We start from the raw sequence: 21,329 nt of genomic DNA, 5'->3' as shown, positions 1-21,329 counted from the left end.
CTTTATCACAGCGGGTGGAGACCCCATCAGGATGCGTCTGCACAGTCAAACCCTGTGAATACCCTTATCTTCCATCGGCTTCTCCCGAACGTGTACCTTCTCAAATACACAGCCCCCCGAAGCCCAACTTCTTCCACTGATTTATCACCCTTTGTTTAAACAGAAGGTACGCCTCTGGGTCTGATCACCGCTTTGGGATTTTCACTCTCTGTGAGCTCCTCCCCTCTACACATAGAGCGAGCATTTTTCTCCTATTAATATGCCTTTTACAGGCTTGATTCACAGATCACTGGAGCTGAGATGGTAGAGGAACAGGGCTCTTTCTCTTGGTCTCTACAACATCAAGGGAACTGAAATACAGGACTGACGTGCTTTTTGGAAGGATGAGCTAGCCAGTCTTCTACTACATGCAAAAACAAGTAGAATAGTACAGTGAACCCAATGAACTGCTGTGGACCCAGAACTCAGTTTCAGCACATCACCTAGGACTAATCTTATTTCTTCTGGACCCTCACTTATCCCCTCTCCTCTGTACTTTTTAGCCAAAACTCAAGAAATTCTATCATTGCATTCATAAACATTTTAGTTGTATGCCAACAAACATCCTTCTAGTCAAGGCTATGGTTTTTCCAGTAGTCATGTACGAATGTAAGAGTTGGACTATAAAGAAAGCTGAGCACTGAAGAATTGATGGTTTTGAATTGTGGTGTTGGAGAAAAGTCTTGAGAGCCCCTTGGACTTCAAGGCGATCAACCAGTCCATCCTAAAGGAAATCAGTCCTGAATATTCACTGGAAGGACTGATGCCGAAGCTGAAACTCCAATACTTTGGCCACCTGATGTGAAGAGCTGACTCATTTGAAAAGATCCTGATGCTGGGAAAGATTGAGGGCAGGAGGAGAAGGGGACAACAGAGGATGAGATGTTTGGATGGCATCACCGACTCAATGGACATGAGTTTGAGTAGACTCCAGGAGTTGGTGATGGACAGGGAGGCCTGGCGTGCTACAGTCCATGGGGTCACAAAGAGTCGGACATGACTGAGAGACTGAACTGAACAACATACACACCCTTTCTCTTCTTCTAGGCCCACTAATCCCATCACGGGAACCCACCTTAATGACCTCCTCCAAATTGAATCACCTCCCAGAGGCCCCACCTCCAGACACCATCACACTGAGGGCCGGCTCTTCACCGTACGTATTTTGGGGGGAACACAAACACTTGGTTCACAACAGCGGAGATGTCCCCCTTCACTGCTTTTCCGGGCTGTGGAGTTGCTCCATCACGCTTTGGCCCTGGGTTACACACAGCCCTGCAGAGACAGCTTTGTGCACTGTCTTCTTACACCTTTGCTGGTGTATCTGTGGGACAGACTCCTAGAAGTGTGACTGCCGGGTCAAAGGACATGTGGCAGACCCGCACCTGTGACATCACCAACGCCCTCCCTCCTTAAAAGTTGTACGGTTTCGCCCTCCTGTCGGCTCGTGTGAGGGGCCTGTGACCCCACACACAGCCTTGTCAGTGGTTTCTTGCCCACCTTTTGGGTGTTCGCCATTGGAATAGCTAAATTATTTTTTATTGTGGTGAAAAACACATACAGTGAGATATAGTTAACAAATGCTTGCACGCGTAGACCGGCCTTGTGAACATCACATGTGCACTTTGCTGTGGAGCAGACCCCGGAACTCTGCCTCCTCTCAGAACTGAGGCTCCGTGGCCCCGAGCAGCCACACCCGCTGCCCTCCGTCCCAGCCCCCGGCAGCCACCCTTCTGCTGCCTGCGCTTGTGAGTTTGACAGCCCCAGGTACCTCATTTAAGTGAAAGTTCACGGCATGTGTCCTTCTGTGACGGGCTTGTTGGCCTCGTCCTCAGTCCATGCACTCTATAACCGAGCTCAAGGTGAAAGGTGACAGGCAAGATGTTCATTAATAAACCCCAAGCATCTTGGGGAACAGACAGGCCACAGGTCAGCTCAGGAAGCCCCACTGCCGGCTTTGGATCTGAAAATAGGGCTGTTTTCACTGTAAATACTATAAGAGCAGGTGGGCCAGAGCTTCTGTATGGAGTGTTTCTGGAAAAAATAAGGTTTCTTTCAAACAGCTCTGTGGCAAATGCCCAGTGGATTTTACATGGATGGAGCAGAAGCAATCTGGGTCAAGCCTGTTCGGCCTCCTGGTCCTGCACCCCAAAGAAAAGACACGGGGACCTCAGGAGGCCTCCTGGCAGGAATTGTGCCCGCAGAGATGTGCCACTCATCAGGTGCCAGGCAGCCGGCCTCCGACCCAGACCCAGCTCCCCCTGGACTTTCCTCACTGTTTTCCCGTCTCACAACTTAGCTCTGATCCAGGGCTGGAAAATGGATTAGGCTTTGGTGCTTTTTATAGGCTGTATAACAATTGTACAATGGGAGTAGGATAAAACGAATGTGTGTGAAAGAGAAGAAAAGGATCAAGCCCCCCTGCCATCTCAGAGCCTTGGACCCTTGGAGATTGGGTGAACTGGCCCCCTGCCCATTGTCCCCAGAGTGCGTTCAGACTGGCGCTCCAGCGACACCTGCAAAGGGCCTGATTCGCCGGCCACTGAGACAGGAATTCATGCATCAGAGCCTTATTTCAGTCGAGAGAAGAGTTTTAACGACGCGGCAAAGCCGAGAGCGCACACAGCAGGGCCCGGAGGTGTGCGTTTGGCATCCCTGTCCTTGCGGCACGGTCCTCGGAGTGCGTCCCAGACACGGCGACTTTGGGGAACTCGGCCCCTTGCAAGCTGGGTCCAGGCAGTCTTCCAGGAGATTCTAACGTTTCAGCCACCACTTTGGTCTCTTTTGTCGTGGCGTTCCTTTGCCTGAAGAGTCCACTTTAAACCTGCCTACATATTTAGATATTCAGACTTAGACATTTCTCCAATATTCCCTCTTCTTCTCTTAAGAAAGAAGTCAGGGAACTTTGACTTTTAGACAAGCTCTGTGAGCCCCAAATCCAGCCTGTGAACTGTTTCTGTATAGCCCTAGGAATAAGGAAGGCTCCACATTTTCAAACGTTGTTAAAAACAAACAAGCAAATGACAAAGAAGCTGGGTGACAGATACAGAAAGACCCTCAAAGCCTAAAATCCTCATTGTCTGGACCTCTGGAGAAGTCCATTGACCGTATCTTTCAGATAATGTCTGAAGAACCTTGTTTAATTCGAGTTAAGACACCGCATTGTTTCCGTAAATATGTTCTAACATCCATATTTATGGCAAAATAAACTTGCTCCTCAAAAACAATGCTTTGATTTGTGGAATTGTGTCTGTTTTTCTGTTGCTTTTCGTGACTGCCTGACCTCTGGTTGGAGAGAAACAGCTGCCCTGTGCTTCACTCCCAATTGACCAGTATTTGCTGAGAGGACACAATGGTAAATAACGCTGAATTTTGCTTCAAGTCCTTAAAAATGTATTGGAGAACTCTGACTGGAAAAGGGGTGCCGTTGGGCGCCGTGTGGGGGCTTGGGAGCAGAGGAGGGGTCGTGGACTCAGCTTTCGGGGCTGGGCTGCACCCCACTCACATATCCTGTGCCCGGAGGGGAGACATTTGGGTTGGTTTCAGTCTTTCCTTTCTTCTCTCAAAAGAACCCTGCATGTGTAGCCTCGTATGCAGCCCACTTCATCTAGAAGAGACAGATTTCAGGGAGGGACCCTGCTGGGTTGACGACTCTAGGCTGAGAGACTGGGCACCTTGGCCTGCTGTGCTGCCCGGGGAACAGTGCTGCCAACAGTCAGCCTCTGCGGCCCCGGCCCAGGAAGCCAAGCCCCTGTGACAATCAGCCCCACAGCGGCCGGGACTCGATGAACCCAGCGGACAGCTTCCCTGACTTTTGCCGCTTCCAACACAAGACCAACCAGAGGAATCTGAGAACGCAGCCCCGATGAGCCCCACGGACGCCCCCCGGCCGGCCTGTCCACAGCCTCCCCACACCCACAGGCTGCAGCCGGGCACCCCGGAGCTCCCCTTCTCCACCGGGAGCATCCCCGCTCCCTCCCTGCTGGAGCAAGCTCTGAACGAACTGTGCTGCTCTCCTGCCCGGCCTTTGTCTTCCCGGCTGGCATGATGGTCCTGCCAGGCAGTGGGCTGCGTCTCCTGTTGTCCTGGACCCCAGCCTGCAGCCAGGGGGAGCCTGGGGCCCCCCCGCCCCGCCTGCTCATGGTGCTGGCCTGGTGGTTCTGCATCGAGGGGCTCGGCTGTTGACTCTCAGTTTGAAACCCAGATTTTCTGGTTGTTTCCCACTCTTTTGGCATCCTTGGAGGAGTCAGGTCGCTCTCTTTCATCCCTGTCTGCTGTCTTTTGCTTCACTGTTTTGCTTCAGGCTCTAAGAAGGAGACCAATAGGATAGGACTGGACTCTAGAAGCCTGGTGTTGAGCTGACCTCACAGATTTGTGTATTTGCCGTTCTCATCAGACCCATGTTCACTTGGACACACATTGCTGTGGCTGATCAGTAAGGCTGACAGGGTTCTCCTCTGTCCTGATTTTATGTCCCGAGAGCTGAGCTTCAAGAGAGAGTCTTCTCGCTGCTGTCCTGTCTGCCAGCGGCACAGGTTGTGGGGTCTACAGTTGGAGGTGGCTGACTGTCGGGGGCCCGAGTCTTGGGGTGCACAAGCGTGATGTCCCACTGACGGTCGCTGGCTCTAGGGGACTGTCTGAGTCTAAGTCCTCTTCTCTGCACTGTCTTCAGCCTTAAACCTTGTCTGTAGTCTTCAGGGAAACACAAGTTAATCATGCAAGAAGTAGTCTCATACCTGCCTGACTGGCCGCTATCAAAAACATGAGAAATAGCAAGTGTTGCTGAGAATGTGCAGAAATAGAACGCTTGAGCACTGTTAATGGGAACATACATTTGTGCAACCACTGTGGAAAATGGCAGGGAGGCTCCTCAAAAAATTAAAAACAGAACTACCATCTGATCAGCACTTCTGCTCCTGGGCGTATATCTGAAGAGAATGAAAAGAGACTGACTAAAGAAAGTATCATGATTATTGCAGCATTACTTACAATAACCAAGACATGGACATGACCCAAGTGTTCACTGATGGATGACTGGATAAATAAATTATTGTATGTACCTATCTATCTATTCCTTTCTGTCTACACCCCCCCCCCCCCATATACACACACTGGAATATCATCTGGCCATAAAAAAGAATGAAATCTGGCCATTTGGAACATCACAGGTGGACGTTGAAGATCTTATGCTAAATGAGATAAATCAGACAGAAAAAAATTGCTGCATGACTTCATCTATTTATGGAATCTAAAACAAATAAACCAAAAAAACCCAAACCAAGTTTATAGATACAGAGACAAGACTGGTAGTTGCCAGAGGTTGGGTGAAATGGGTGGGAGAGGTCAAAATTACAAACTCCAGTTGTAAAATAAGTAAGTCACGGGCAGGTGACGTACAGTGAGGTGGGATCATAGCTAATACTGGATTGCACATTTGAAGACTGCTAAGAGAGCAGATGGTAAAAGTTCTTACCACAAGAGAACTTTTCTGATAACAATGTATTAAGACAGATGTTAACGATACTTATTCTGGTGATCATTTTGCAATACATACACTTACCAATCATTACATTGTACACCTGAAACTAATATTATATGTCAATTATCTCTCAATAACAACAACAACAAAAATAAAAAATGATGAAACTGTAGGAGATTTTCTGGCTAGATTAGCATATCCCTTTGGATGACATTTGGGAGTTAAAGCAGCGCTCTCATCTCATTTTGTCCGTGGAGCTGAGACTGACACTGGATACCTAATTTGAAAAGAGAAGCAAGAATGCGAACTAGCCCCTCAGCTGGACTGTAAGTCTGGCAGAACATTTTGCAGAGAGTTTTAGAACAAAAATGAGACAGAGCCCAGAGCTCAGTCGTGGCCGGCAGGGCACGGTCAGTTGGTCCCAAACGGCTACTGACAGGGATGCTGCAGATCCCAGAAAGGTCATCCCGCCTTACACACACCAGCACAGAGGCAAGACGTGAAGAAAAAGGAGCCTCCCCCAGTGAGGGTGCTGTGAAGACGGAGACGCGCCCTGCGTCCTGTGTAGGCGAGCAGACGGTCACGCTGGTCGACCGCTGGCGGTGCTCCGTCTGCGTGAAGTCGCCTCGAGTCAGCCTCTTCCTGGGAGTAAACAGACCACGCGGTGGGCAGGAGTGTCAGTCAGATAACCCGCTATCCTGCCAGTCGCCCAGTCCTTAAACACAACCCTTGGGCCCTGGGCTGAGCAGCAGTCCCGTCTGCCCTGTGACCCCAACCTTGCAAACAGAAGAGAGAGACTTCCTCTGCAAGTGGAGCTGTGATGGCAAATGCAGCCCAGGGAGACTATTTCCTGAGATCCCAGAGGGTTTTTCTATTTTAATCAGGCCATGTGCTCCCTCCAGTGTGTCTGAAGTAGACAAGGATCACAAGTCATGTCAGCTTTGCGATGGGACTTCCCCGGTAGTCCAGGGGCTAAGATGCCATGCTCTCAATGCAGGGAGCTCTGGCCAGGGAACTAGATCCCACACGCTGCAACTGAAGAGCCCACAGGCCCCAACTAAGGCCTGGTGCAGCCAAATAAATAAATACGATATTTTAGAGATGAGTCAACTTGGGGGAAATTTGCTCTAGAATTCAACAGAACACTTTGAAGTTCGGTAAAAAAGTGATACACCATTACTTTCCATAGTAACTAGTACAGTCTATGTACAGCATCTCAACAACAATACTCCTGAGTGTTTGACATCCTGACATGTGATTTAAAAGGAAAGTGTTGGGTTGGGCACCTAGCGGTCAGCTGAGAACGCCTCCTAACCGCGCCCTTTGAGAAATGCACATTCCCGTCAGATGACAACCTTGCCAGGGTGGCTTCCAGCAGGTCTGGAGTCCTCCTGGCCTGTGGTCTGTGGGCATGAGGCCAGGTCCAGGGCTCGCAGACACTCGGGTCACGCGCTGGGCTTGCCTGGTCTGGGGGCCTGGTACCCCGGCTACAGCCCGCCCACCCCTGCTTGGGGAGAGGACCAGCCCAGGTCTGGGTCCTCCACACACTGTCCCTGAGATCCCGGGACCCAGGTTTACACAGAAAAGGTTGCTCGGTAAAAGCTGACAACCGATTGCCTGAAAAGCCAACAACTGCGCCGACAATGTGAAACGTAGGCAGGTGGCGACCAGCCCACGGCCACGTGTCACCCTACCTGGGCCACGGCGCTTCCTAGCTTGCGCTGAGGCTCTTGGAGGCCATGGAGCCCTGCCGGGCGCTCGTCCTCCTCCCCTGGGGCAGGTGGGGGCCTCTGAGCTCACGTGGTACCCAGTGAGCTAGCGCCGGTCCACGGCGGCCCCACCCCGCAGGCTTGTCCTCGGTCTCCCTCTGCCTCTGTCTCCCCCGGGCTCTCTCTCTGTCTCCGTCTCCCTCTGTCTGTCTGTCTCTCTGTCTCTGTCTGTCTGTCTCTCTCTCTCCCTGTGTCTCCCTCTCTCTCTCTCTCCCATGTCTCCTGCTCCAGACAGGCTCCATCACAGATCCAGGGCAGGGCTCCAGGGGATTCAGGGTCACTTTTTAAAGACCTTACAACCAAAGGAGAAAAAGCTCTTGGCAACCACTCCAGCTGAAACCAGTCCCGCACCAGGCTTTGATTGGCCCAGCCAATGTCTGGGCGCTTTGGAGGTCATGTGATAACAGCTCCTCTGGGCCCCGAGCTGGGAAAGAACGTCTCCGCGAAGCGGGAGCTGAGTTGGGGCACGCAGGGCCGGGCGGCACCAGCAGGGTCCCCTACCCCCGGGGTGGCGAACTGTATGTGGTATTACGTTGGCATTTGTCTGCTGTCATGTTGGAAGGAGCCAGACAGTGAGATAAAGCCCTGCTTCTTCCTGGGGTGGGTGGGCAGACGAGCGGAGTGGCTGGGTGCTGGTGGTGAGGTGCTGGGTTGAAGGCGGTCTGGAATCCAGACACACAGACTGTCTCGATTGGGCCCGTGGGCGAGCCCCTGGACAGCCAGGAATTCCCCGAGCAAACAGCACTTTTGGATAAAGACGTATTTAAAGGGTCACAGTGTATCTGATAAAGTACAAGCCTTAACTCTGAAAACAAACCCTGCTGATGTGACTTGGCTATAAGCACGCAGTTTGATGTGTTTATACGGAGAGGTCTGAGTGGCTGTGTTGACTTTTTCTGCTGAAGGGGTTGGCCTGTTGTTTGTGAGCAGAGCCCAGGTTTGGGGTGCCTGGACTCTGGTCCCTCTGGCCTAAGGCGGATATGGGCTGCCCCGAACAGTGATTGGCAGCCCATAGACGCAGGGTGCCTGGTTCCCACCCAGACGAGTCAGGATTCAGGTCCCTGGGTGTCTACAGGCTGCGGAGCAAATTCACTGCCCAGGACTCTAAGGTAGGCACAAAACCAGCCTGGAGTAGAGAGATGTGTGCGCCAAATTCCCATTCATACTGGCTCTCTGGGCGATGCTGGGAGGCATTCAAATTAGGGTGTATTTTGTGCTTATCTTGTGAGTCTAAGTAAGGACATTGAAAGACAGATAACTTGTTGTTAGCACCACCCTTGGAGCCGTAAATGGTGGGCGACCTTCCATGGGGTTGCAAAAGAGTCGGACAAGGACTTAGTGACTAAATAGCAACATTTTATTAATTTGGGCTTCCCGGGTGGTTCAGCGGTAAAGAATCCACCTGCTAAGCAGGAGAAGCAGGTTTGATTCCTTGGGTTGGGAAGATCCCCTGGAGAAGGAAATGGAAACCCACTCCAGCATTCTTGCCTGGGAAACCCCATGAACAGAGGAGCCAGGCGGGCTACGGTCCATGGGGTCCAAAGAGTCAGACGGGCTGAGCGACTGAACAGCAAGCGGACGGCACACACTCGGCCCACCCCTGCCGTGAGACTCCGGGTCAGGGACGCCCGCACCCTGGGTCCCAGTTTCCTCGCCTGTAGGACAAAGGGGCTGTGCTGGGCTTTCCCAAAGGCCCCTCCCAGCTCCATGCCAGGACTGAGCACGCAGGCTGAGTGAGTTAGGTTTCTTTTCCTCATTTCTAAAAAGCAAGCTTCCAAGAATATTTCTGACTAAACTGCAAAGTCAAAGATAAAATAATTATTGAGCGAGTCTGTTATTTTATGCCATTCCTTTCCTACTAGCTAATCTACTTTGCGAAATAGCCTATGATCTCGTGAAAGGAAAGAAAGAGAAACTGTGAACCCCAAACTCACATTTCACTCTAAGTTAGTTCTACAGATTAGTTCATTAGCCACTCAAATCTCTACAGAGGACAGACCAGGACCCCAGCCACAGGGGAGCTGGCTGTGCAGGGCCAGCCCGAGCGGGGATCTTTTCTTTAAAGGCCTGCGGTGCCGATCACTCTTAAAAAGTATCAATCTTAAACTGAAATTAAAACTCATGCACACAGAGTGCGAAAGGTATCTAACTAAGGCCTTCACTGCAAAGCGCATGCTATAAACACGTCTCGGTGGCTTAGTTTTGGCTGCTTTCCCCTCCCCCGCCCCCCACCCTTGTCGAGGACCCTCACCAAGTCCAGCCCACTGGACAGCATCACAGATGTCTTTTGGACCAAATCTTCTGGTCTCAGGTATGAGATTTTTATTTTTTTAATGATAATAATACAACATATATTTTAAAATATAAGATCAGTATGAAATTCTACCATATAGCTTTAAACAGGAAAACATTTTAAACAGTATACAAGGCTAACAGTCTATGTTTCTGAGAGTGTTTATATGCTTTGCTAGAAAAACCCACAGCAGAGTTTATCCTCTAGAAACTTGTTGTCAGACTAAGCCAGTAGGTCCAGCCTGGCCTGCGACTGGGTATCATACTGCCCTTGAGCTAAGAAAGGTCCTCACATTTTTAAATAGTTGTATAAGTTGTTGTTTTGTTGTGGTCAGTTGTGTCCGACTCTTCGGACCCTGTGGACTATAGCCCACTGGGCTTCTCTCTCCGTGGAATTCTCCAGGCAAGAATACTGGAGTGGTCGCCATTCCGTCCTCCACGGGATGTTCCCGACTCAGGCACTGAACCTGTGTCTCTTGCGTCTCCTACATTGGCAGGCGATTCTTTACCGCTGCACCTACATCATATCCTAAGTTTTACCTCTTGGTTCTCAAAGAGTGGAACATTTTCTATCTGGTCCTTTAAGAGGCATTTGCCACCGCCTCTCTGCCCCCAACGCCCTGCTCAAAAGGGGTAAATAACTCATCTGTGGTTTTAGCAATGCCTCCTGGAAGGAATGTGTAGGGCAAGCCTGGAAACTGTGGTAATAAAAAAAGAGTGAGAAAATTTTGTTCAGAAGATGCACTGGTCGGCATGTGTATAAATGCGTCTCGTATCTTGTTGATAGGATCCAAAGGCCTCCTGTCAGAGGCTGTTCCACCCACAGATAAGTGATATCAAATAAAAACACAGGGAAAGAGGCTTGTCAGAAGATCCTGCCTCGATAGAGGGCTAATCAGCGGACTGCACGCCTGCCTTGTTTGTCTCTCCAAACACACGCTTGTTTTTGTTTCACGGGTATGTTGCTCGTCGTGTTGATAGGAAAATTCCCCCGTCGTTCCAAAGCTCTGTCCTCGGCAAGGTAAACAGTGGTGCTTGTCTGGCTGTGAAATAGATAAAGCGTATCCCACCGCTACTAAGACTTGGAAATGAAAGACGCCCGTCTCTTGAATGCACCACATGGAGCCAAGAGAAATAGATGGATCGTCAGGCTTTACAAAGGGAGTTCACGGTAGTCTCTGATAGGATGGAATAATATCTTTAAAAGTTTCAAAACACAGATAAGATTAACTCATTTGTATTTCTTGGGAATTACTTTCGAAACAATGAGAAATTCCAGCCAGGTTCCGGCTGTTCCAGCAAGCAGTCCATACCGCCACCTGCTGGCCCAATCAAGAACATCAACATTTATAGAGACTGGCAAATGCAAAGCTCTATTTATTTATATAAATGTTATTTACAAAGGAAAGAGTCTGTCTTTCCTTCTGCTTGCCAGTTGATTTCACAGAAATGTGCCTTTATGTGTGATTTTTTTTTCTACATGAGTTGATATGTATTGGGATATGTTGATATGTATAGCTACAAACCATTTCATATTCTTATTTTTTTAACACTGGAAATATTTTGCATTGGTGTATAGATGATTAACAATGTTTTGGTAGTTTCAAGTGAACAGCGAGGGGACTCAGCCACACATATACATGTATCCATTCTCCCCCCAAACATTTCCATATTCTTATGGAAGTTATGTGAGTTATAAATCTTTGTGGTGCTAAGAGTTCCTTTCCTAAATATTTCTAGTTCCGGATTTTTTTTTTTTTTTTTTGTCTTTTTGTCTTTTAATTAAGAAAATGTACCCAGAGTGAAGAGGAACTAAGAAAATGAGGCTGAAACTTATGTTAGCTGTTTGCATCTCATTAATTAACATTCATTCATTGTTTTTTGGGAAGAATGTTTAAAATTACCGGTTATGGTGAGAATCTACAGTTACTGACTCATTGTCTTTTAAATCCATTCTTCATTGACAAAGAACACTACAGTTTCAATGGAGTCATTTTAATTTAAGCATCGTGCCCCTGAAGTTTGTATCTGCATCTACCCTTCTGCTGCAAACAGCCACTCCTCAACAGACGTGCTGGGAACTGCACATTTGATTTTAGAAATTAATTTAACCAATCGTTTTTGCTTCTACCTTTGTAACATGGCTGTATTTGATGTTACTTTTGTATTAGCTTTGGAACAGGATCTTTGCAAACACTAAAACACTGAGGCTGCATGAAAGAAAGACATATAAGCAAAATTTATGCAGCTATAATGGACCACATTTTTTAAAAGTGGGGTTGAAGGGGAGGAGGATTGATTTAGGGAAATCTCCATAAATGCATAAATTTTGTATATTTTATAATTTTAGATCAGCTAAAATACCTAAATCCACACAAAATGATAATGCTATACTTACATTTTCCAACATGTGTAACTTGAAGACGGGAAAGTCTTTTCCTAGGCAGGATTTTAGAACAGTGAGCTAAGGAACAACAGTACCCTACCCCACCGCAAGACCTATTAATTACAGATTCAGACTTTAAAGTAGCTTTTGCAATATTGGAAGTTGGGGTAGATACCTAAAAGTATGTCTGTATGAATACACCAGTCAAATATTTCAGTTAAAAACAGATTTGTTTTGTATCCACGAGGCAACTTAAAATTCAAGTAAGTTTTAAGATTCTTGGAGAACAGCCCAGGTTTCTTACTCCACGGTCAGAGTCTCCTCGGAGCTCTTGGCGTGTGTACTTCCTCAGACGTTAGTTCATACTATGCTCACTGCAAGGACGGTGTGGGTCTCTGGACTGAGAGGCTCCCTGGCAACCCCCTGGTGCAGCCCTGTTTTGTTGGGAAACAGAGGTCCTGGGGGCCAGATTAGGCTGTCTACACCGTCAAAACGTGTTTCTGAGTCAGGACTGCGATGTAGGTTTAAATAGGCAGTGGGTGTTTGAACCGTGCTTCCTGCTTGAATGAGTGAAGTTAGTGCAGCACATAACTGAGCTCTTCTTTCCGAGTCTGGTTCACACAGTACTTGGCCCACTTTGTTTTCGTCGTATTTTCAAAGTCTTTGGGTTCTTTATTTTTTTAATCTGTTGTGTGTTGATGCATAAAACACACAACACAAACGCCCATGAGGGTCCATGTGATTTCACAGTTAGGGTCTTACATCGAGAGAATGAGGTCACGACTAGGCTCTAGGACATAGATCTGCTTTCAGAGGGGAGGGTGCACACTTTCGGGGGGTGGGGAAGGGGTGGGAAATTCCTGCAAACTCTTCTTCTCCAGGAAGGCCCCTCCGGCTCCCTTCTCCCTCCACAGGCAGGATCCCAGGTGATGAGCCTCCCAGTCACTCACCCATTCATTCACTCATTCATTCATTCAGTATCTGCTGTGTTTACTGAGCGCCTACACCTCTGCTGAATCATATATGGAAGGAGAAAAGAGGAGAGATTTTTTAAAGTGCTGTTGTATTTTTTTTTCTAATTCTCAGTTTTCTTCTTGTGTGTATTTTTAGTCCTCCTCCAAGCAGACCAGACTCTGAAATTTCTTTGCCTTTTCCTTTTTTTGAGCGCTGTTCCCCAGGGCTCCTTCATGTTTTATTAATAAGGACTCCTGAGACATCTAGTTCAGATACATACTTAGAAAAGCAAATTTAGAAAAAGTTGGCATACTTTATTTTTATATTAAATTAATATGGATTAGCCCCTGTAGGACTGTCTATATTTTACCTCAACCCTTTAAGGATAAAACAGCAAATCTTTCTTGCTTCTCAAAAAATATTTTAATAATAAAGATTAGTTTTAAATCCTACAAGTAGGAATCATAATATGGCAGGTTATCTAAAGGCAAGCTTTCTCCCCTTGTTTCTGTAACTCACCTGTAGTTTTAGTCTGGTACTTTGGCGTTCATGAGTGTATGTTTAGTATGAAAAGAATCAGCAGGAAAAGTCACACAGCACTGAGATCTTGCTTGTATCAGCTGTTGTGTTGTTGTTCAGTCGTGTCTGAATCTGCGACTCCATGGACTGCAGCACGCCAGGCTTCCCTGGCCTTCACCATCTCCCAGAGCTTGCTCAAACTCATGTCCATTGAGTCAGTGATGCCATCCAACCATCTCATCCCCTGTTTCCCCCTTCTCCTGCCTTCAGTCTTTCCCAGCGTCAGGGTCTTTTTCAACAAGTCAACTATTTGCATCAGGTGGCCAAAGTACTGGAGCTTCAGCTTCAGCATCAGTCCTTCCAATGAATATTCAGGGTTGATTTCCTTTAGGATGGACTGCTTGGGTCTCCTTGCCGTCCAAGGGACTCTCAAGAGTCTTCTCTAGCGCCACAATTTGAAAGCATCAATTCTTCGGCACTCAGCCTTCTTCATGAACCATCTCTCACATCTGTACTTGATTACTGGAAAAACCACAGCTTTGACTATAAGGACCTTTGTTGGCAAAGTCATGTCTCTCCTTTTTAATGCACTGTATTGGTTTGTCATAGCTTTTCTTCCAAGTGTCTTTTAATTTGGGAGCTGCAATCACCATATATCAGTTGGAAAATCCAAAGTGGACGAACATAAATGCTTTTTTCCCTTGAACAATTTGGAAATCTGTTCTTTTACAAAGTAAGAAATCAGAGGTGGGAGACTCAGGGTCAGCAAGTCAGCATCACCCTGAGGAACTCAGGTTGGTTCTGTCCTCCCCGCCGGGGTCTTGGGCTTCTGTGACACAGAACAACACACACTCACCCCAGTCCACACCCCAACCCGGACCTGTGCGTGACTGTTCATCACACGACAGAGCCTTTTAAAAAAGCTTTTTTACAGTGTTTGCATTTTGTAAGCAAATGAGTTCGTGTGTCATGGGCCACCTCCCGTGTAAATGTGGTGTGTGTGTCGCAGCGTGACCGCCTGTGCGTGTAACTGCCCACACACCAGGCAAGTCTGCAGCCTGTAGCGGCCACATCGCTTATCTGAAGATCAGGAAATGATTATTTGAGCGTTGCACATCCTACCATTAGCTATCACGCGTATCATGGCTGTAGTTATGTTTCGGGAAATCTGTTATCCTGCAGCGTAGTATGACTTCTTTCCATTCACACACAAGAGAAAACACTCTCTTTGTGCTTTTGTGCATAACATGTGATTTTCAGGAGCCAGTCAGTGATGTTAAGAAGGAAATGCGGGGATTCACCCCTGCACCTCCTCCATTCCCGTCTGAACCTGACTCCCGCCCCCTCTACCGCAGTTACTTCAAGCTGGTGTTCCTGGCTTCCTCTTGGACTTCCCAGCCACTTCCCCACGAAGCAAGAAGTGGGTTTAGAAGCTGTTGTAAAACATTCCTAGGATTCGTGATTTCATTGTGGCTAAGTGGAGAGTTCAGCGAGACTGAGTGCGTTCACATTACTGCAGAGGTGTCACCACATCAGCTTCGAGAACTCGATGGCAAGGCTTGTGCACGTGTCTCCAGGTCCCGACCCCCCACCGCCGGATGTCCAGTCCTGTCCTGGCTCGGCCAGGCGTGAAGTCATGCAGAGTCAGTGTTTGGGAGGGTTGGCTATCAGGTGCCGCCTCTGGAGCACACCACGAGGAGGAAGGCTGCTCCAGATGGCCCTCCCAGACGTGGCTTTGTGAGCAAGACAGATGGTAAACGACAAGCCTAGCGCCGCCGATGGTCCCTGTCTAGACGCAGTGGTGATGGAAACCAGCTCAGACCCACGGAACAGCCGCAGTCAGAGAGCCGATGACTCAGGCGCTGCTGGAACGCGGGGAGACGGGGCGTGGTCGTGGGCGCGCACACCATGCCGGCATTCTGCGAGGCCGTGTGTTTCCACGCGAGGCTGAGTGTGCGTCTGTCCTCTGACCCAGCAGAAGTTGTGCAACGTGCCGCTTGCACAACTGTGAGCCGTGGCCAAACCCAGACCACAGAATGGGCGGCCGGACCAGCTGGGAGGAGGGCCTTCCGCCTGCCAGGTATCCAGAGACCCAGGCTTGTCCCAGCCGAGGGGCCGGAAATGGAGAAATCGAGGCCGGGGGTGTGCAGGGCTGAAAGAGAGCAGGCAGGCCATCAGGGAACCCCAGGGCATCGTGGGCCCCTGGAGGGGTGAGGCCGAGTGTCCCAGGCAGGGGGGCCCGGGGAGAGAGTGCAGAAGGGCTCTGGGAGGATAGAACCCCGGATCCACAGCCCCGACCGAGGGGCCATGCACAGATCGCATGCCGAGCCTGAAGGGTCTCGAGGACCCCCCAACTCAGCATGGTTCCCAAGGGCGGCAATGGAAGGGCCAGCGTGGAGTGACCTCGGGGGGCAGCAGGAGCCTGCTGATGGAAGGCCTCCCCTTCCTCTGAAGGAGGTTGTGGAGGGGGCCTCCAGGGTCTCCAGAGGACCCGGAGAAGTCCCCTCCTGCTCCCAGTAGTCCCACCAGCCTGGAGGAGAGGGCCCGGCTCTGATGACCCCAAGGATGTGCAGTGACCGTAGCTGCACCCGCGCGCTCAGGGCTGTCGGCACGACCCAACCCATCTCTGCCCCCTCACAAACCCACTCTCTTCCTCGATGCGACGTTCTCAAGAGTCCGGCCCGAGGTTTATTCTGCTCTGCGGCTCCGCAATTCGGCGCAGAACCCGGGTTGTGGCGGGTCTCAGTCCTGTGAGCGGAAGGGGGAATTCGGGGTCAGCTGGGGCTGCAGAACCAGGTGGACCCGGTGGGCAGAGGAAAGCAAGGGCTCGGGGTGAGCCCACAAGCCGAGGGCTCCCCGAAGACCCCCATCCCCTTCTCTTTAGCCGGGGGGTTCCCAGCGTACCCTGACCGGCCGCTCCGACCCCGGGCGAGGGCAGGCGTGCTCCTAAACCCGCCTGAGGGACCGCACGTGGGGGTGGACGGGCGACGCTCTCCTGCAAGGCCACGTGCTTACTGTGGACAGACCTGGAAAGCCCGTCTCTCCCAAACTGCATTTTAAACTCAGGTTTCATGCTCACCTATTCCAGCCTATCCAACTACGAAGAAGATTCATGTTAGAAACCTGAATAATGTCTGGAAGTGGAAAAACGAATAACCCACATTCCAAGAGCTGCTACACCTAGTAAGAATTTAATTCACATTGTTGATTGACATACTTCCCTGCAACAGATAGTGCTTTATCGTAATGCTTTGTACCGGACCGTCCACAAAGGAAAGAGGGCTCATCTGTTTCTGAAATTGAAGGAGAAGACTATTGAAAACGGACATGCCAAAGAGATTTTATTTTTGTATTTAATTTCCACAAATCTTGACCTTTGCTAACAGAGAGTTCAGTTTTGGCTTCCCTGTGGTATTTGACAGATTCCAACTGAACTACAGGCTTTAGCCACAGTAAATGTTATTCCCTGGCACGAAGGCTTGTGGAATGGCTTAGTCCAACTTGTTATGTTTGGTTTATCTGCTTTACGATAAACAAATGCAGAGGCACTTCCTAGACAGGCTCTGCTGCATTTGGGGGTTAACGGTGTTGCTCTGGCACAAGCAGGCCAAGGTCTCAGCCGTCTGAGAATACAATCCGGTCCTGGGAGGGAGGTGATAGTTTCCAGCCATAGTCATGCACATCTGTGGGCTTGAACCCACTCCTAGATCAGACACCAGATGGGCTTTGGAACGCGCGTTCGTAGCTTTATGTGCACAAAGTGGGGCGGCTCCTCCCACAGCTCACCCCGCCTCTGGCACCTCTGTGAGCAGGCTCTGGGGGGCCAGCACTCCCTTACCCTCGCTGCCAGCTGTGGCCATGGCCAACATCCTCGGTCAGCAGGATGCGGGGCCCGGTTTTCCAGCCTGTTCTTTTCATGCTACGGCTGTCATGGAAGCATCTCTGGGCTGGTCCCTGAGACACTGGGGTGAGCAGAGTCACTCCTCTGACCCGCATTGGGTGGGGGGGGGAGGGGTCTTTCGTGTGAAATGCCCTGAGACAGTTAGGTTGTCTGTTACTGCAGCACAACGGAGCCAGTTCTGACTGACACAGCAAACTACACAGTCGGAACCCTGAGAGTGCGTGTGCGGATGACGATGCAGACAGCTGGACAGTAACGGGAGTAACGGACACAGCAAAGCACTCTCCAAACCTGTTTCCTTTCCTTCCTGGACCAGAGGTGGGCTCCACCAGTCAGCTTCTCTGGTTTGCTGGAGTTCTTTCCAGTGAAATGTAGGAAGAGGCGATGTCAGCCGTTTCCCTGGCCCACGGAGCATCTCCATACAATCGCCTCTCTGTTTTCTATTTCCGGCCGCCCAGATGCAGAGGCTCCAGGAGGCCGCCGGAGGCCGCGGGCAGTGGTGGCATCTGTGGGTGGACGGACCCGAGAGGCTGCGAGAGCAGGCCCCTCACTGCCCCATGGCCCACGGTGGGCTGCGATTTGTGGAAAAAGAGCAAAAGCGAAACACTTGCATTTGTTTAAGTCACTGAGATTTTGCTGCAGTTAGCAATAGTTGGTTACTGCCTTAAAATAAAACATTTCGACTTCAACATCATGCTTCATGAGGAAACACAAACATTCTTACTACAGTGAGAACAAGACGAGGGTCCCCCAGTTACCGTTAGTATTTAGCATTGCCCTGGTGGCACTAGCCAGTGCGGTTGGGTGAGGGAAATAAATCATGGGTTTAAGCTTATCAGATGAATTGTGGGAGGCACTGTCCCTAACACCTCCAGTGATTCAATATTTGATAAAAGGATTCCATGAAGAACCTGTGAAGAATGAGTGGATCATATAATACATGATGTCAGGACAACAGGACAAGCATCTAAATAAGATTGAATCCCTGTCTCAACTGTTATCTCCATATAGATCCTAGATCTAACAAGTTTTAATGTAAAACAACCGAAACAATGCAAACGCTTATGAGCATGGAGAAGATTTCAAAGTAACCTTGGAGTGGGAAACGTCTTTCTAGAGATGATGTTCTTCCAGCCTCCGAAGAGGAATGCCGGTCGCCAGCAGCTCACCAGTGGAAGCACCCTGTGTGTGTGTGTGTGTGTGTGTGTGTCTGCATGTGTCTGTGTGTGTACGTCTGTCTGTGTGTATCTGTGTTTGTGTGTGTGATGTGTGTGTGTGTCTGTGTTTGTGTGTGTGTCTATGTGTATCTGTGTGTGTATGTGATGTGTGCATGTGTCTGTGTGTGTGTGTGCCTGTGTATCTCTGTGTGTGTGTGCATGTGTCTGTATCTCTGTGTGTGTGTGCGTGTGTCTATGTGTATCTGTGTGTGTGTGCGTGTGTCTGTGTGTCTGTGATGTGTGCGTGTGTCTGTGTGTATCTGTGTGTATGTGATGTATGCCTGTGTCTGTGTGTACCTCTATGTATGTGTGTGTGTGTGTCTCTGTGTGTATGATGTGTGCGTGTGTCTCTGTGTGTGCATGTGTGTGTGCATGTGTCTGTGTGTGATATGTGTGTGTCTGTGGTGTGTGTGCATGTGTCTGTGTGCATCTGTGTGTGTGTGCATGTGTCTGTGTATATCTCTCTATGTGTGTGGTGTGTGTACGTGTGTCTGTGTGTCCATCCCCTCCGGGCTCCTTGGGCCGTCCCGTTGGGGTTGGCGGGATGTGAGCACGGCTGACGCCTGCCCTTTGGGACACTGTGTCCATGACACAGATGCCCCAGGCCGGCGCTGCTCCGTCCTGGGGTGCAGAGAGCCTCAGGCGCAGCGGGAGTCCTGGGCAGACAGTAGACGTGCATTGTGAGCGAGCGAGGTGTCCCCAACGGAGCAGGCCCTGAGGGTCCCGGCTGGTTCACCCCCCCAGCAGAAGGCGGCTTACGCTGGCCCATTCAGGGCCGTCAGGACTTCTAATCTTACGAGATTTAGATCCCTAGAGAGCAAGACAAGCGTGCCCAGCGGGCTATCTTAGTGACCATTCCCGTGGCCTGTGGTACGTGCTGTGGGGCTGAAGCGTGCTGGAGGGCCCCTGTGACGAGGCTGTGGTTCGGGGCCGCTCCGGCACGTCCCCCGGACGAGATGAGAGTGGCAAGCAGGCGACGGGGGCCGGGAGGGGCTTGGGGGCGGGTGGGGGCTCCAGCCTCTGATCTGATGTCTAAGTTCACTTTTGCCCCGTTGTGAAAAATGAAGTGGGGTTTCTAGGATCCCTTATATGAGATAAAATTAGGTCCAGATGGTGTCACTGGTCATTTCTTCCAAACATTTAAGGATGAAATGGTAATAATGTTACACAAACTTTTCCAGAACATAGGAAAAAGAGAATACTTTCTCTTTTTATGAGGCCAGGCTACCCTGAATATCAAAACCTGAAAAAGACATTACAAAAAAGGAAAATTACAAGATGCTGAATTTCCTAACAAAATTATTAGCAAACGGAATCCAGTGATGCATAAAAAGGATAATACATTGTGCTGAGTGTGGTTTATTCCAGGAATTTAGGGTGGTTTAACATTTGGGACTCAATCAATCTAATTCATCAGATTATCACAGAGTAAAAGGGGAGATTATATGACCATGTTGATAGATGAAGCAGAAAAACTGGACAAAATTCAACACTCCTTCATGATTAAAAAAAAAAAAAAAAAAACCTCCCAGTAAATTAGAAATCAAGAGAAACCTCCCTTATTGTATTAAAAATATTCACAAAATAAAACCCATGCTCAGCAGTGGAGCTGACAACTGGAGGGAAGTTGAAGCCTTAACCGAACAGACTTGGGACATGCCAAGCCCCCACAAAATCTCGTTTGCCTGACACATGCGTGTGTGTGCATGTGGGTGCACACACACGTGTTTCAGCTTCAAAGACTTTGTTACACTGTCTCTCCAAAAACACCCACTCTGCACCTGGGTGTTATCTCACTTCAGTGTTGATCGAAACGCTATCTGACATGTTGCAACTAAGGAAACAAACCCAAACAGGCCAAAATGGACCCCGATACCCCACCAGGACCCCCTTCCCCCTGAGAAGCTGCTGTGACCCCGAGTGGCATGCACACGGGCCTTTGCACGAGTCTGGCCTTTGACCCCTTGGTGCCACTCAGTTCCCGGCTGTCGAAGGGGTGGACACGGCACCCGCTCCATCCAGGCCCATGGTCCTCAGCCTCCAGAGATGTTCAGACGAACCTCCTTTAGAGAAAAAATTATCACAGGATCCCTCAGAGTTTAAATTATCTTTGCTTTAGTACGTATGCACGTACAATCACAAAGGTATGTCTAAACTCCCTCTGCTTACACATTCTGTAGGTGCATTACAGGATTCTATACTTTGAGTGGACATTTGTTTATAATGGTTTATCTCTTAATCAGTGCTCTAAGAGACTCTATATCAAGTCACGGTTTTCAATGTGAATACGACATTGACAATTAAGGTTTAGATCTTTTTCCACTTTTAACTTGGTATCGTCATTTCATCCTCTTGTGCAAAGTGATTCTTTTCTCCCATGATTTCTGTCTGCTCAAACCAGTAGCAAGTTTCCTTGAACTCTCTGTGGTGTCGTCTGCCTCAGTGTATCCTTCGGGTCGGGGACGGGGCGGGGCAAAACCGGCCCACACCTGACTTTGCAGGTAGCACTGCATCAAGGCCCAGCCAGGCCGCTCACTGAGGTGTTGTCTCTGGCTTCTCCACGCACCCAGCATGCTGAGCACCTGCCGTGGAGCCGAAGGGCCCGGGGAGCCCAAGGGTTTACTCCCTGGCCCTTTACAGAAGAAGTGTGTCCACCCTGACTTTTATGATAAACCGGTCACTATATTAGCAGCTTGAAACTAAGGCAGGCCTGCTCGTGAAGCCCAGTGTGCCGCTGGACCTGGTATTGCGGCAGCTCCCAGCTCTAGGCACC

The sequence above is a fragment of the Dama dama genome, chromosome 7 (assembly GCF_033118175.1).
Source record: "Dama dama isolate Ldn47 chromosome 7, ASM3311817v1, whole genome shotgun sequence".
NCBI classification, from domain to species: domain Eukaryota; kingdom Metazoa; phylum Chordata; class Mammalia; order Artiodactyla; family Cervidae; genus Dama; species Dama dama.
This window is presented reverse-complemented; position numbering follows the sequence as displayed.